Genomic DNA, 15,818 nt, shown 5'->3' with positions numbered 1-15,818 from the left:
ATACATTCAACACGTTTCTTCAATAAATGAAATTCAGATGCCAGTGCAAAAGCTATATAAAATGTGAACCTTTTGCCGCTTACTTATGCCAAATAAATCTTTTCATTAGAAAGAAGCTCTTACTTTCATAGGTATTTCAACAGAATGTGTATGTTAAATCACCTGTGTAGAATAATAAATATCATAATATCATAAAATAGATTTTTCTGTGCTTACAAATTCCAATTACTTGAGGATTTAAAATTAATCACTTGATAAATTTTTATCAAGCTATATTTTGGGACCAATAATCTAACTTCAAGTTTTTCTATATGCACAGTTTCCTTGTGAATTTCTATGTATAACGAGTACATGCACACTGAGTCTGAAAAACTGCTTTAGATTGTTTTAATATCAGCAAAAACAATGTGAAATATATGTGTTTTTTTATTTAGAGATTTTTTTCAGAGTCATCAGAACAGGCAAAGCTTTCAGTCAGTGCTTAAATCAGCATCTTTGCACTTGATCCAGTCTGAAGTTTTGCAGTTTAAGAGTCACCATCCTTTCTGCTCATCCCAATATAAAATACTGAATTAAATATTTGTTGTGGGCTTTACTCTGATGTGCTTTTGTTCTTCCAACTCCCAGCCAGACCTAGAAGTGTAAGCAGAAAGAGTTACTTGGAAATAGGAATCATAAGAAATCCTTAAGAAATGTTTCCAAAATTTCACCTTTACTTGGGATATTCACCTAAACTCAAACAATTTTGCACCAAATCATCAGATTTAGAATGTAAAGATCATTCTCAGGAACTGCACTTGTGTTGCTAGTCAGGATTTCTTCTGATACACCATTTACTCAAAGGAATTTTCCATGCTGTCATTGCCCTAAAGATTCTTTTCACGGTCTCAGTGACAATGGCATCTGCAGAGGGGAGCTCCAGCCACTTGAAATTCATTAAAACATACTTGAGATTGACAATGAGTTGAAAACATCTGTCAGACTTGGCCAAGATTTCAATCAAGTGTGATGTTGCTCTGTTACTGTGGTACATTGACTTAATAAATGACTCAACTGATGTCACTGCAATGAAAGTTGGGTTCTAATTACTAGCCCATTTGGGGGTTTTGTTTTGTTTTGTTGTTTGTTTGTTTTTATTGTTATTTTTTTCTGAATCTGAATTTTACTTCCACTTTATAGGTTCACTATGCATGTGACATTAATTACAACTAATTTGCTGAACCTATAAGCTAAGGCAAGATGATATAGACTAGCTTTATAAGTTGCTGTATTAGGCATCAGCAAACATCTAACATGGTAAGCGTATAATGATCCTCCTATGCACTACTGCAAACAGTCTAAAAATGATGAAAAAGTGACAATCTGATATTTTTCAGCTTCATTTTTTTAAAATCAACAAGTCCCAAACAACTCTGAGCAAAAAGCTTCTAAGAACCTACTGTCACTTTTGAAAAATAACATCCAGAGAAACCTCTTAGTTAAACAAGTTATTTTTCAAAGAAGCTAAAGAAGTGTATACCTAACCGAAGGTCTGCCACAGTCAGAAATGAAAGGTTTGTTCTACTGTTTCAAATGGAATGGGAAAGAAGTAGCATATGATTAATTCTTACCTCCAGAAAGCCAAAGTTTTCTCTCAGATGTAAGCGAAGGAAATCCTATCTGGTGACAGATGGGCTTCTTACTTTGTCTTCTCATAACAATTTTGTCCTATTTTGTTTTCAGAATCCATTTCATCCAAAGGTGTTACAGGGACTTCTTGAGCTCTCCTTTCTTGGAAAGGGTCACATTAACATGAGAGTTTAGATAAAGTAATGATTTTACACAAAGCAGGACCCTAGTCTAGTAAGGTGTTACAATTATTATTTACTTGATAGAAATCACTCATATTGCGATGAGTATGCCACATAGTAAAGTTATAGCTGCACAAAAACCTTGTCAACCATTAAGTCCTATCAATCTGATGTATGAAGGATGCTAATAGAAATTATTTTATGAAATCCTACAACAAGCATTTACTTGATTCGGAGAGTTTTCAGGTTTTTTGTGTCTTTTTGTTTGTTTGTTTTGTTTTTTGTTTGTTTTTGTAAACGTTGTTCAGTTGTAAAACAAAATAGTAAATGTACAAAGTAGCCAAGTTTACTAACCATTCTGAGAGCCTTCTGCTTCAGCAAAATCCAGCAAAGATTGCCCTGAAACCAGTAGAGCAGATGAAGGCAAATGAGAAGGGCTTTAAATACCCCAACCAAACTGCATACATTTATGGGAACTCAAATTCAATACTGTATCTCTGGGCAGGAACAATGAAGAGTAAACACATGGTTCTTTAAAAGTCAGTCATTCCCACTTGCAGACACTGACAAATTCAGAATGTGTGTGCAACAGAACTGTATCTCCAAAGAATGTTTTCTTCATTTTTTAGATTATTTTTTCTTTGAAAAAAACACTGCCATTTTCTGAAATGATTACTATTACTTAAGGATAAAGAAAGCATAGGAAAGGAAAATAAAGAAAGAGTTGATTATCAATTACTTAAAATTATTTCCCATTCAAAAATAAATAAATAAGCCGTTGTCTAGTTTAATACAATGAAAATCTTAAATTTGTCTTGTGAAACCTATATAGTCACAGAAAATCAGTCTTTTTAATTTTATACTAAGTGGCCCAATTACATACATGGTTCCTCTGTGAGAGACTGGAATACCATTTCCTGCTTCATTCTTACTTTATAAAATAAAGTTATTCATGCAGCCAGCATCTGTCTCTCCTAGCAACCTTTTAATTCAGAGGAGAGCACCTCTACTTCCACAAAGATATTGCAAAGATATAGAAATTTATGTAATATACTAACATATACATTGCAAGGCTATTGAACATTTTAAATAATCTTCTGAAGTACACAATATTATTGCAATGACTTCTCTTTTTACTTAGGCTTAATGAACACAGAAATGTGTTCACAAGACCAAGAAAGTTTATGTACTAGAAATTTGCACTTATTTTTCTTTTCTATGCCAAAAAAAAAGAAGAAAGAAAAAAAGAATAAGAAACAACAACAGCAACAACAAAAAAAACCATCATTTTGGGCAGGCATCAAGGGTCAAGTAATAATAAGATATCCTTAACCTTAGGGCTACTCACCCTTCAGATAATCTTACTCTAAGCAAACTAAGAAATTGGAGGGCACAAAGAATATGGTGCAAGCCAGTTCAGGTAAAGAAGACAAAAATCTAATCAGAGAAAACTGTAACAATGTTCTCTTAGGCCTTTTAGTCTCCAGGATTTAATAATAATATCCATTGACAGCTTACTCACTGAAGTCCTGGGTGGTGTACCAGGAACTTTAACAGCCATCCAGAGAATAAGTCCGCTCCTGTCTTAATCCTGATACAATTCATACATGCAAATTTATTTAAGAGGAGGCATGAATGAAACTCAGTCATTCACAAGTACAGTCAGACTGAAACACGTGTGATGAGCAAACAGTCAGATATTATTTCTTATGAATCTGCTATACAGACATCAATTTCTATCCATTTTTAAAAGTGGACAGATAAGATGATTACAGAAGCAATGTACACCTCAAGATTCTGGTGAGTAAACATATTTTCACTGCACAGTGTTCTCTAGAAGCCCCTAAAAATCTGTGCTGTTTTACGGTCTCTAACAACATCTCATCCACTTCTCAAAAAATGCCACTTGAAATTATAAGTGAGGTGAGGTCATAATTCCCAGCTCATCTCCTGCCTTTCTCAAACAAATAGAGGAGAACTGAGTCAGCTCTCTGGGAGAGAGTATTAATGGCTTCTAATGTGTTTGCGCTATTCTTTATATTCTGTAATAAGCAGCTCTGCTGTAAATCTCTATCCCTAGCAATAAAAAGGGCTAAAAATTAAGTTACTGTAATCTAGTTGTGCTTTTAGCATCATTTTGAATAAATCTAGCAACACTACATATTTTTACATTATTTTTATTAAATATCTATGGCAAGTACATTAATCTAATGTTCACTTAGCAGCAGCATATGTACCAAAGCATAGCTGCAATAAAATAGAGTACCGCTTCACAGTCAGCTAAAGACAAAATGCAAGCAAATTTTGCCTCCCCATAAGAAGTAACATAAGAGATTCTTGATTGCATCCATACGGAATGAAACTCCCCTATATGCATACAGGCTTCCTAGTCTAATGATTATCAAGTTTTAAATAATAACTATGGAACATTTGTGTCTGCTCTAGAATAAATTTTAGTAAGAAAAACTTCACAAACATCATCATTTAAAAATTACCCTTTGTACTTGCTTCAGTCTCCATAAAAAAAAATCATAATAATAATAATAAAAAAAAAAAAAGATTTTTCTCTTAGATATCTAAGTCTTTCTGCAGTTGTGCTTCAACACCTCTTACAACTGCCACTGTGCAACTAGCATCTGTACAGGCAAACGTAAATTCAGCAATTCCTAGGAATAATAGGTATATCGCAGTACGAGACAGTTAATCACTTTCAAGGCCAACTTGAGCCCAATTTCATAGCTTTGTATTCCACTCAAGTTTTGTCAATGTCAAGTCAACTCTCCCTACAGACAACGCATCTGCAATTAGAGATAGAAAAAAAAGTTTGCATGCAGTCCAAATCCTGCTAACTGGCAATCTTCTGATGAAAACTGCAAATAATTATTTCCATTCCCATGCACCAGTACTCCTGATTCCCCATCATTTCTCAGTTACATGAACTGATAGTTAATTTCCAAGACCAGAAAAAATGGTGTTTTTGACAGGAGTTAGTGATTTGCTATTTAGTCTCTGCACACAGACACTCATGCCCATATAATACTCTTCTCTGCTAAATTATTAATGTAACTCACAGATTCCCACTCTAACCTCATCAAGAAATGTTTATATTTTTTTATTTCCTCCCTAAAACAACACAGGCCAGGCGTCTGAGCATTTGGAAATGGCAAGCTTTCTTACAATGACTCCAAATGTAATACAATCTTACACAGCAATTCCAGAGACTCTAGAAAAGTCAGGTAGATGATACTGAAGGTATTGAGTGTGGGGTGTGTCATGTCTGGCAGAAAAGAGAGCAGATAGGAAGTAGACAAGGTGCAATACTGCCTGCAGCACACCAGCTGACCGCACAGTCTTGCATGCTCCTACCCAGGTGGTATGAAGCATTTTCTCACATATGCTTCATTGATTTCTATTACCAAACATCTAAATAAATGTATTACTAAGCGTTTGCTATTAGAGCTTTTCATTACTATTATTCAAAATGGCCCATTTCTGTGAAACATTTTGATTTAGGTGAAATTGTCTTTTTCAGGGCAGAAAAAAAAAAAAAAAAAAAAGTCACAGAGAACATTATTGGTCAAGTCTGCTCTGGAACAGAAATAAAGGAATTCTTTATCACTGAAAATGGATCTTGCTTTTAAACAGAAACATCATCTTGCTTCAGAACAAGCAGAATGTCTTCAAGAGGGAATACTTACAAAGAGCATAGGCCCATTTCCAAGATGTCCTTCTCATGGGACATTTCCAGGTTACAGAGCAGGTCAGGGACTGCCAGAAAAGACAACAGTTCAGCTGGACACACACAGGTGAGTCTAATATTTTTAAGTCAGTTGATAGATTTATTACTCAAAATTACAGTTGTGTTCTTTACATTCCTTATACTCAAGTTACTTACTCAAAAGGGACTTCTCTAAAGAAAACTAATTGAAAATTTGACCCCAACAGACCTGCAGTAGTTGTTAAGGGATTGATTCTTGTTTAAGAAACAATTTGGAGACAGGGGCTAATATGCAGTCTAAATATGTTAATGACTTAATGATTTTTCTCTGAAAGTAGAGCATCCCAAAAACCTTGCTCAAGTACTGTCATCAGCACATTTGTCACAGCTATACAACATCCTATACTCTTCTCTTTCTTTGAAGGCCAGAATGAACCACATACTTCCCTGTACTGTACTGTATAGAAGGCATATCTCTCAGGGGGAAGCAGTGAGTGGGGTGGCCAATGTGAGAAGAAATGAGGTTCTAAGCTTTGCTGGGCACAGCTAGCTCCAATGGAACCACTGTAGGACACAGATGAGCCCATCAGCCAAGCTGCTGGCACCTATGTGTTTAAGAAATAGTAAAAAGAAGGCTGGGGAAGTAGGGAATAAAGAGTGAGAAACTGCATGGGAAACTGTAAGGTCAGTGAGGAAGGAGGAGGAGGTGGTGTACCAGGCATTAAAACAGAAATTGTCTCATAGCCTGTTGAGACAATCATGACAGAGAAGGGGAGAGATGTGAGAGGGAAGGAGCTGCAGAGAAACCACAGTGTACTGATTGTATCCTCTCATTCACCCAAGCTGTTCAATGCTAGATAGAGGGACTGGGAGTAAAGAAATGAAGTTGAGTTTGAGGGAGGGGAGGAAAGCAATTGTTTTAGTGTTTGTATTTTGCTACCATAGTCTATTTTAATTGGTAATATATTAATTCTCCTCAAATTGAATATGTTTTGCCCATAACCCTCATTGTCAAGAAAACTGTCTGTCTTTATCTCAACCCACAGCTTTCTCATCCTTCTTTCTCCTCCTTCTACTGAGGAGGCGGGTTGAGTGACTGGCTGGATGATATTTGCCCTTAGACAAGCTTAACTCACTACAGTCGCAGTGCACAAGATCAGATTTTTCCATAGATGACTAGGAAAATGAAACCACATTGAACTTTCAAAATCCCGCTAATAGCTCTGATTCTCCATCTCTTTGTAGCCGAGAAAAGATACAGGTTCATGCAAACTTTTATTAATTTTAATGTATCTGCCTGCAAGCATATTTTCCATACACAGAAGGCTGTGTGTCTTCTGTGAAGACTCTATAAAGCCAGCGAAGCTCTACCACAGCACAAGGCTCTACCAGACTCAAAAAAACTGCAGGATGGGGATCATGAATTGCTCAAATAAACCTAAAGCCAATATAACTCTCAAAGGCCTATGAACCAAAACAAGAAAATCACTTAGCAATTAGTCCACAACTATTTAGCTCTATGGTCATCAAAATACTGAAGAAAAAAATTGTTGCCAATGTAGTCAGGGTTCTCTTAATTTCATGCACTGTGACTTCAACAATTTCTTCATTTCTCATTTTATTTCTCTAAAAGTGGCTTCATTTAAAATCAGGGGAACCGCATTTCATGCTCTTCAATTTCATTAAAAATATACAAAAACCCTTACTAAAAGAATACTCCTCTAATTAAACCATTGTAGCAGAAGGAATTACTGAAATGATGAATCTGAAAGCATTCTGACATACTCTATATTCCTTTGCACATCATTCCTATATTACACAAGTAAGAAGGAACAAACTCCTCCCTTAAAATAAAACAGGTTTAGGATCACATGATGAAGTATGAAACACTCAAGAGTAAAACAAATGAGTTAACCCACAGATTTTCTCAAGTGTTACAAGAAATAAGGCCATTGATCACTTCATCACTGCAAGAACATAATATCACACCCTCAGAAAATCTACATGTGTCCTCTTGACAATAAAGATGTGATTATTATCCTCACTTAAAATTTTTTTCATATGGGACATAATATAAATACCACAGGAACAGCATAAGACAAATTCAGCGTCAATCAATACATGCTGCTTAATTAGCATTTGAATTGAAGCCTTGCTGAAAATAAGAGAAAGTTAAAATATAGTATTACTCTTCACAGGAAGGAGTGAGAAAATAAGGCTTTTTTAAAGTGTATTCTTTCCAGGAACAAAATGAACAGCAACTACTGTTCTGAGCCTGACGCTAGGAAACAGAATGAGGTGGAGTTTTATTTCACTCTTAATAAACATGAAATTAGCACTATGTTAAAACACTGGTTCATAGCAAACTCAATTTTGTAATCAATTAAATAACTGCTCCACGTTCCAACAGTATTTAAGGGATTTCTTGGTTACAGGACAAGTACATGATATATCAAAACTATTTTTACTACTCAAAAGGCGTAAGTGAACAGATTCCAAGAAAGTCAAGAAAGAAAAGTTAAATTTATGTTATAGCATGAATGAAAATAAAAACAGTATCTACCACACAGAACATATGAAATAGGAAGCTTTGTTTCACCAAAACCTCTCTATCAAAAGCCTTCAAATGTCAATTCACTTGTTTTAAATTCACTTTTGTTATTTTCCTTACAATCCATAAGAAATGCTGGAATACTGGGAATATCCACAGCAAACATACGTTAGTAGCTCTGACAGTACTATCAACAGTGATCAAAGCAGTGAATAGTGCAAATGCATTACTGAGTGATTACTGGGAGACTTTAATCTTTTCTCATAAATGACATCTCTCCAGCTGCCTGATCATTTGGGTTTCAGAACAAAATGCATGCTTTTTAAAGCTTCGGACTGATATGAGCGGTTCACAAGTAGGACCATGAGGAATCTCATATGGCAGTGGTCACATGCTGTCCTGTTCTATGTTCAGGAGGATTAAATTGCTTCAAATGAACCACAACATCAGCTCATGAAAAAAGATTTCATATTTTTTAAAGAATCTTACTATTGCAGAGAAGAACTATAATTAATATATATTTTCTGTTTGTAACATTTAGATAAAGATGTATTAAAAATATCTTTTTAAATATTTGCTGAACTCATACTTGAAAAACTAACAATTGAAAATATTGCAACATATACTTTTCTCACTTGCTCACTCCATTGTAAAACAGTGGAGTGCACAGTATATAAAGTGGTGGGAGAGTAGGTTCCCTAAAACGTAACACACTGGGAAACTAGTCTAACATACTTTGGCAATTCTGCTTGAAGCTATTTCTATCAACAACAAAGAAAAGAAGGTATCATTGATTTCTATGGATACTGGCTCAGATGCAAAGACAGTATAAACAAACAAAGCTTTAGGGACTGTTTTTGATCACTTCATTTTTTGTTTTTTCTTTTATTTTTTCAGAGGTTTTTTGTTTATGGGAGGTTTTTTGTTTTTGTTTTTACTGTTGCACATTTCTACATTTCCTTTTTTTTGCTGAAATACAGAACAGCTGTTTGCACTAGCTTACCAATTCAATGCTGTGGGGGAAAAAAAAAAAATCACATCTAAATTTCCTTTATTGTATTTTATTTTAAGTAGAATAGCTAAGATCTTATCTCATTCAAAGGAGAACAAAATAAAAGTCCAAAAAAGGCAGGGAGGAGAGAAAATCTACTGTGCTGATCATGCGGGAATGTTTCTCCCAGCACGTGTCACTACAGATATAGTCTGCTGGAACATCTTGCTCTCCAATATGTGGCTAATAGAGCAGAAGCAACAGTGAAATGGTTCACATTCTAAGGAGTGATCCCCAAAATTCTTTTAGTGTCATTATAATGACAAATATGAAATAGAAGAGTAGTTGTTAATCATATACAAAGAAATGCACATGCCACATGTGAACAGAGGCTAGCCCTTGCAGTAAGTTACACAACACAGTAAGATCAACTGTACACATAGTACAGCTAATATGGATGCTCAGTGAACATGCTCAGTTTTTCTGGACATTCACAGCTCCAAATATTCTGAACACTTGCTTTGTAATTCAATAAAATCTGTGGGAAAATAAGTGGATACAGGCAGAGAAACATGAACATCAGAGTAAAAGGTAAGCAGAGCACAACCCCACACATTAAGTAGCTCTGCTTATGTTCTAAAACCTGACAAAAATGTTGGGCAACAGCTTTGCTACCACAGACAAACTACCAACATAGCGCTATACAGCACAGGTCCCTGAATGAGTACGAGAGAGACCCTTCAGCAAAAATCAGTCTGCAGAAGAGACTACAGTGACACAGCTACCATGTTTTTAAGAGAAGTCGCTCATTTTTGAGTAAGTTGTGCAATGCAAATATACACACGACCTCTGAGCTCTCTAGTTACCTTAAGTGTCACCACATTATGATTGGTGCTATGACAAAAGTCTACATATATCCTTAAATCAGGATATGCCCTGTAGCTTCACATTTGATCCTCACTCGCTTTGTAACTCAAGGAAACAAATTAAGCACAGTGCCTGGGTGCATATTGATCCTGAGTCTAACTACTGTGCTTTTCAAGCCAAAAGGACAGATTGCTGGCTGTGCGTAGGTGGGGGCAGACAATTAGTGCACTATACACACATCTATGGCTAGAAAAAGCTTTGTCTATCTGACACAGCAGCATATAACAGAGCATGACTTCTATGCCCAGCACTTTTTTTCTTCCTTTCCCTGCTGTCACAGACAGTGAAATGAGGCAAGGGATGACAGCTATCTGATAAGTCACTACTTAGCCGAAAGTCAAGTGCCACACACAGATAGTTGGCGGCACAGTTTCCCCCACACGTTAAGGACCCATTCAAAATCGCAAATAATAATTTACCTCACAAGAGTTTGCTCATTATGTGCTTTCCCTGGCCCTTGTGCTCTTGTAAAACCTTCTTTGAGTAGGTAGGCATGAAATAATCTCCTGCTGCCTGTAGCACTGGCCTTTTTTTCTTTTCATGTGACTGCAAACAGAAACTCCTTATTCAAAAAGGAAAAGGTTATTAAACTCAGCAGAGTTATTTTTGAAAAAGATAGAAATGAACTGTGACTGCAATCTTAAGTGTGAGTCTTGCCTGGAAAGCTGTTCGACTTACAAAAGGCAAATGGAAAGTACAGATTCAAGTCAAGTCTGGCCATTTTCACATATAGTCACCATTAAACTTACAAGACAGTAATCTGCTATCCCATTTTGTTATGAATGGTCCTTGAATTTTGTCTTTCTATTAGTTTTATTAAAGCTGCCTTAGAGCTTTATGCTCCCTTGACATGAATCTGCCTTTTCCAAACAAGGCACATATCTCTAAAGAATTCAGATATCGCTTGTACTTGGGTGCATTGCCTCACTAATGTCAGTGAGTGACATGCGGAACATGAAGGCCATGATGGCACTGGAGCTGTGTCCAATTAAATCTTTATGATCATACCAGGTTACCTGCAGAACAGCACCACAGTCATGACATAAAAAATCAGCAGTATGGAAGCCAGTGCATTTCTCCAAAGGCCAAGTATCAGCTTGCCTGCTTGTTTTAACCCAAATGATGAATGGCAGTAAGAATGGCACTTGTTCTTAGTCTCTCTCATCTTCTTGTTTGTTTAATGGCTGGATAGCCCAGCTGCAGTATTTCTTTTACATAAAGCTCACCAAGAGCATTCCCGACCTAAAATTTTAATGCTAATATCTTCCTGGTGCATAAATTGCCACAACAGTTTCTCAGTGACTCAGATGACTACACAGTGTCTTGAAAGAGCACGGACTCAGGCTGGTAAAAATGACTGTTAGCACCAGTCACACTTGATTGAAAATAAAACAGATAAGCTGTATTAAAGCATCTTATTGGTAACCATTGAGAAATGGAGTGAGTTAATTACTATTTCCTTTCTTTTCCCAGTGATCTGCAATCCCTGGATGAACGCTGTATAAACCAGAAAGGTTTTTGTGGCCATCCTTTAGTAATTGACCTTTAGTTCTCCCCATTTCATTTGCCCTAAGTGTTAATCGACTTTGAAAAAGCAGTATATTATCCTTTTAGGGAAAAAAAAAAAAAAAAAAAAAGTCTGATTTGTGCCCGCCAACATCTTACAGCATCAAAGCCTTGTTAAATCATAGCGCAGTATGGCTGAAAATGAGTCTCCAGAAGAAATGGAAAGAGGGTGGGGGAAGGAAGCAGTTCTGTCATTGAAAGAACTTCACTGCCATCTAGAGAGAAACTGAGAGTTTTGTGAAGGGAGGATCAGGCTGTAAGTCAAAATATTTCCATTCTGCTGCTGTTTAGGGGGAAGGTAGAGGCTTAGTTCAGGTTCACTGCATCTATACATGTTCTAAATCAACTTTTTTGCAATTTTCACTAAAAAATAATATGTCCAGGAATATAATTTACCATGAATTCTAAAGAAACCCTGGGAGATAGCTTTAAAGGTTCAGTCATAGGCTTTTCTACAATGAGGTGTGATATGTGTACCGTTTTGTTTCTCAGAAGGTCTTTGAAGAGGTAGGTGCTGTATCTTTTCAGAGGGAGCTTCAGTCACAAACAATTTACATTTTGACAGATATACCCTGCTCTCAGCAGCTGCCTTTATGATACTGCTTGTCAGTTACAAACAACCCATGTGCTATTTTAGGCTATGATTTTTTTTTCTTTCAAATATATAAAATTGCCTTTTCTGAGTGTTTGATACACAGCAGCCTCCTAGAAACCAAGTCAGACAGGGAGTAGGAGGAGCCCATGAAATACATGAGCAGTCTGCTTTAATCTGACCCATTTCATTTAGTCTGCTTCTGTCCAAAAAGCAACTGAGCTCCATTTAGCACAGAAGTTGGTCAGCTGCTACAAAAGCCAGAGCAAAGTTCCTCATCACCGGCACCTAACACAGTTACATTCTCAAGGCAGCTGTCAGACAGGTGTACAGCTAACTGCATTTGGAACAAAACAAATTAATTTGTAGCTCAAGGTACAGTCAGCACACAGTGAAACTGTGTCATTAATGAACCTCAAATGAGGTAGTTCATTACTGCTGTCTCTCAAAAATACTCACTCTGAATTGTGGCCCTCTTGGTCACCACCACCATTAACTACTTGCTAATTAACAGGTATTGTGGGACTTGAAACAGATGACAATAGTCCACAGGTTCCCTGTCCATTGACTTACGGAAAATTTCAATACCAAAACCCGTTTGAGGACCAAGGATTGTTTGTTAGTATGAATCCAACAGCAACTACTAAAGGCTCTCTGGTATTCTCCATATTGCTTTTCTTATTGCAGCACCACGTGAATTTGCTTCCTTGGTGTAATCCTATCAGGTCTGAGTATCTTGAGATCTGATAGTATTTTATGACTACCTTCTTAGCTAGCTACTGCAGCGCTCTATGACAGTGGAAGGTATTTTCCCACTGTGGCAGAAGTAATGAAATAATACTACACGGAAAAGGATGACAGTGATTATATTGTAACTAGGAATATGTAAAACACACTGCATTATAAAATTATGAAAGGCAGCATCTGAATTATTCACTCTCTTCATTCCAGACTAAGAATGGGACCTCAAAATGGGAAATTAAACCTACAAAAAAAAAATCTCAATTTGAAATAGTACTGCAATCAGAGACTTTTAATTCCATACAGCTCTGCACTCCTTGACATTTGCCCTGACTGGATACCAAATGAGACCATTCTGAACACTCATTTTATGTGAGCATGGGTGGCTACTCAAGGTGAAAGCAATGAAGAATCAAGCCCACAGAACCTATTACACGAACCGTAAGGTTCACTAAGCCAAGAACTGGTCTCTCTAAGGTGACTGGCTATCTTCTCATTCCTATTAGTGGCAACACTGGCAAGTTCCTGGATGGAAGAACATAGTAATTTTGAGTGATGGGTTTATGAGGACACAGGAGTGGCCACTTTAATGGGGTATTAGGAAACACTGAATACAGAAGAATGAAGTGGATGACTGACTAGATAGATCTTCCAGTCCAAACGCCTTGTAAAATGCAGAAGGCAATTCTTCCATTCATTACAACCAACAGATTTGTCAGGAGGGAAAGCCCCTGTGCACCTTCAAAACCCAATTTGTCCTTTTTGCTGACAAACACAATTAAGCTGTGCAATTCAGGGAAGAGAACAGTAGACAATAACAATAGTTATTGTGAAAGGACAGAGATTTAAACATGGCTAAACTGGGCTCTGTGCTGTTACCCTACTTCTTACCCTGCCAAGAGACCTTGAAAACAGTCATGAAATAATGACAGAGAGGGAGAGCTCACCTTGCAACTCTGGAGCATTAAAACTGAACTGGATAACTGTCAAAAACCAGACAGTTGTAGATACAGTTGTGCTTTCCTGATGAAGTAGAACTATAGAGGTTTTTTGGGTTTGGTTGTGGTTTTTTGTTTGTTTGTTTGTTTGTTTTTTGTTTTGTTTTGTTTTTAATGCAAATAAATAAAGCCCATAAAACTTGCAGCATGCAGACCAGCCCTTTGTCCACTATATTTTACGAAGTTGTTGTAGGCACTATTGCCAACAGACAGTACTGTTAATATCAGGCACAAGTACACGAACTTGAAATAGGAAGCAAAGATAACATTCATATTGTAGAAATGAAAGGATAGCATCTCTTTTCTGCCTGGAATTTATTGTGGAGTCAAAGGGCACTGAAGAAATTCTGTTTTATTTGTACATGCCACTGGAGATAACAGGATGGGCTTCATGAAGATGTGAATCTCTCAGTTTTTTTTGAAGGCTCGCTCACAATGTATTATTTTTCAAGGGATATAAATAAAACTCCTTTGAAGGTACTTACTTGCAGTATAACTGTAATCAATTTACTTCACATCTTGATGCTTCCACCCCCTTTCCAGTCTTTCTTCTCACTTATTGAGATTCTCTATTTCTAAGGGTAGACTGTTACTCACTACATTTTTGGTGAAATTACTTGTACAATGAAACCTAGTGTCCACTTCAAAGGTAACTGTCATGTCACTGTCCAGACCTTGTTCAAAATGAAATCCCCTAGAATATTTTTATTCCCTCCTCCTTTCATGGGCTCTTACCTCACAGGTACATTGACTGATGAATATCATTCCAGGTTTAGGTTGCTGCATAAGCTTCTCCTTAAATGCCACCTAAGGCATATTACAGCTGGCACTGATGCAGAGTAAATTACAGTTTTGGCTTTATATTATAAGACATGTTTATTTTTATAATGATTGTGAACATTTTGGAGAATAGTTAAGGTCTGCTCTGAAGAAAGAAAAAGCAAAAGTCTAATGTTGTTTGGTTTGTTTCAGTGGCCAACATTAGAACAGACTGTTACTTATAAGCTGACAACAGTTACTCTTCTAACACAAATGTCAGGGTCGCAGCCTCTCGATTTGGGATGTATTGAGACTGATCATGATGGAAGATCATGTGTGCATGTAATCATGATATCTGATATCAAAGTCACAAAAAATGTATTCAGGGATAGTAAATATCATCATGGCAGGGCATTAATGTCATTCATCACTTAAGCAGCCTGATCCAGGTACTAATCAGGCATAAATCACTATAACACCACTGAGACTAGTCAAGCTTCACCAATTTTCACTGGCAAAAAAGCTGTCCTGTAATATTATGATCTACAGAAGAGCCTTACAACACAGAAAAGAAACGGACAAAGAGGCAGTAGATTTGAGTGTTTTAGAGCTCTTCTGCTGTTTGTATGTAACCTCCTCCTCCTTAAATTTGTTCACTTTTTAAAGAGGCTACTCACCTTCTTGGTCAGACTGTTTCAGACTAGACTGGAACCAGTGTCCTAATGAAGAACTCTGTCAGGTGCCTTGCAAACCGTTTCATATTCACTTTATGTGTGAACTATAGGAAGTGAGCTGCTTGAATGGGTTACAAACTATCTCACACACCAGAGCCAGAAGGTACTTACGACAAGAAGCAGTTCCGAATGAAGGGAGTTGACTTGTGGAATACCATAACGTTAGTATTGATTGTGTTTACTTTACAAGCCTGAAAGAAGCAAAATGCAATAAAGTGATGAAATGTGCTGATGATACAAAGTGAGTGAATAAAAAAATGCACAATAGGAAAGCAATAAAATTCACAGCAACTTGGCTAGACTGGAGTCATGGGCAGATAAGTGCCTTATGCAATTCAATTTGGAAAAAGGTAAGATAATGAATCTTTGGACAAAATAGCAAGAAAAGAGAGCACTATCTTCAATGGACAGTGGCAATTACTGATTTTAATTTGCATTTTAACATTTCAGT

General features: G+C 36.7%; 1 long non-coding RNA gene across 4 annotated transcripts in view; it reads right to left on the bottom strand.

Moving 5' to 3' along the window:
• Positions 1-408: 408 nt before the first annotated feature.
• Positions 409-15,818, bottom strand: part of LOC107313086 — a 40,268-nt gene continuing 24,858 nt past the window's right edge. For all 4 annotated transcript variants that reach the window (XR_001554792.2, XR_001554789.2, XR_001554790.2 and 1 more), the window contains 5 exons: positions 15,479-15,558; positions 5,489-5,558; positions 2,145-2,189; positions 1,611-1,770; positions 409-633 (listed from right to left, as the gene is read on the bottom strand). This is a non-coding gene — a long non-coding RNA (uncharacterized LOC107313086). The remainder of the gene's footprint in view (positions 634-1,610; positions 1,771-2,144; positions 2,190-5,488; positions 5,559-15,478; positions 15,559-15,818) is intronic.

The sequence above is a fragment of the Coturnix japonica genome, chromosome 4 (assembly GCF_001577835.2).
Source record: "Coturnix japonica isolate 7356 chromosome 4, Coturnix japonica 2.1, whole genome shotgun sequence".
Taxonomy (NCBI): domain Eukaryota; kingdom Metazoa; phylum Chordata; class Aves; order Galliformes; family Phasianidae; genus Coturnix; species Coturnix japonica.
The sequence above is the reverse complement of the archived record's forward strand: the minus strand, read 5'-3'. Positions and strand labels throughout refer to the sequence as shown.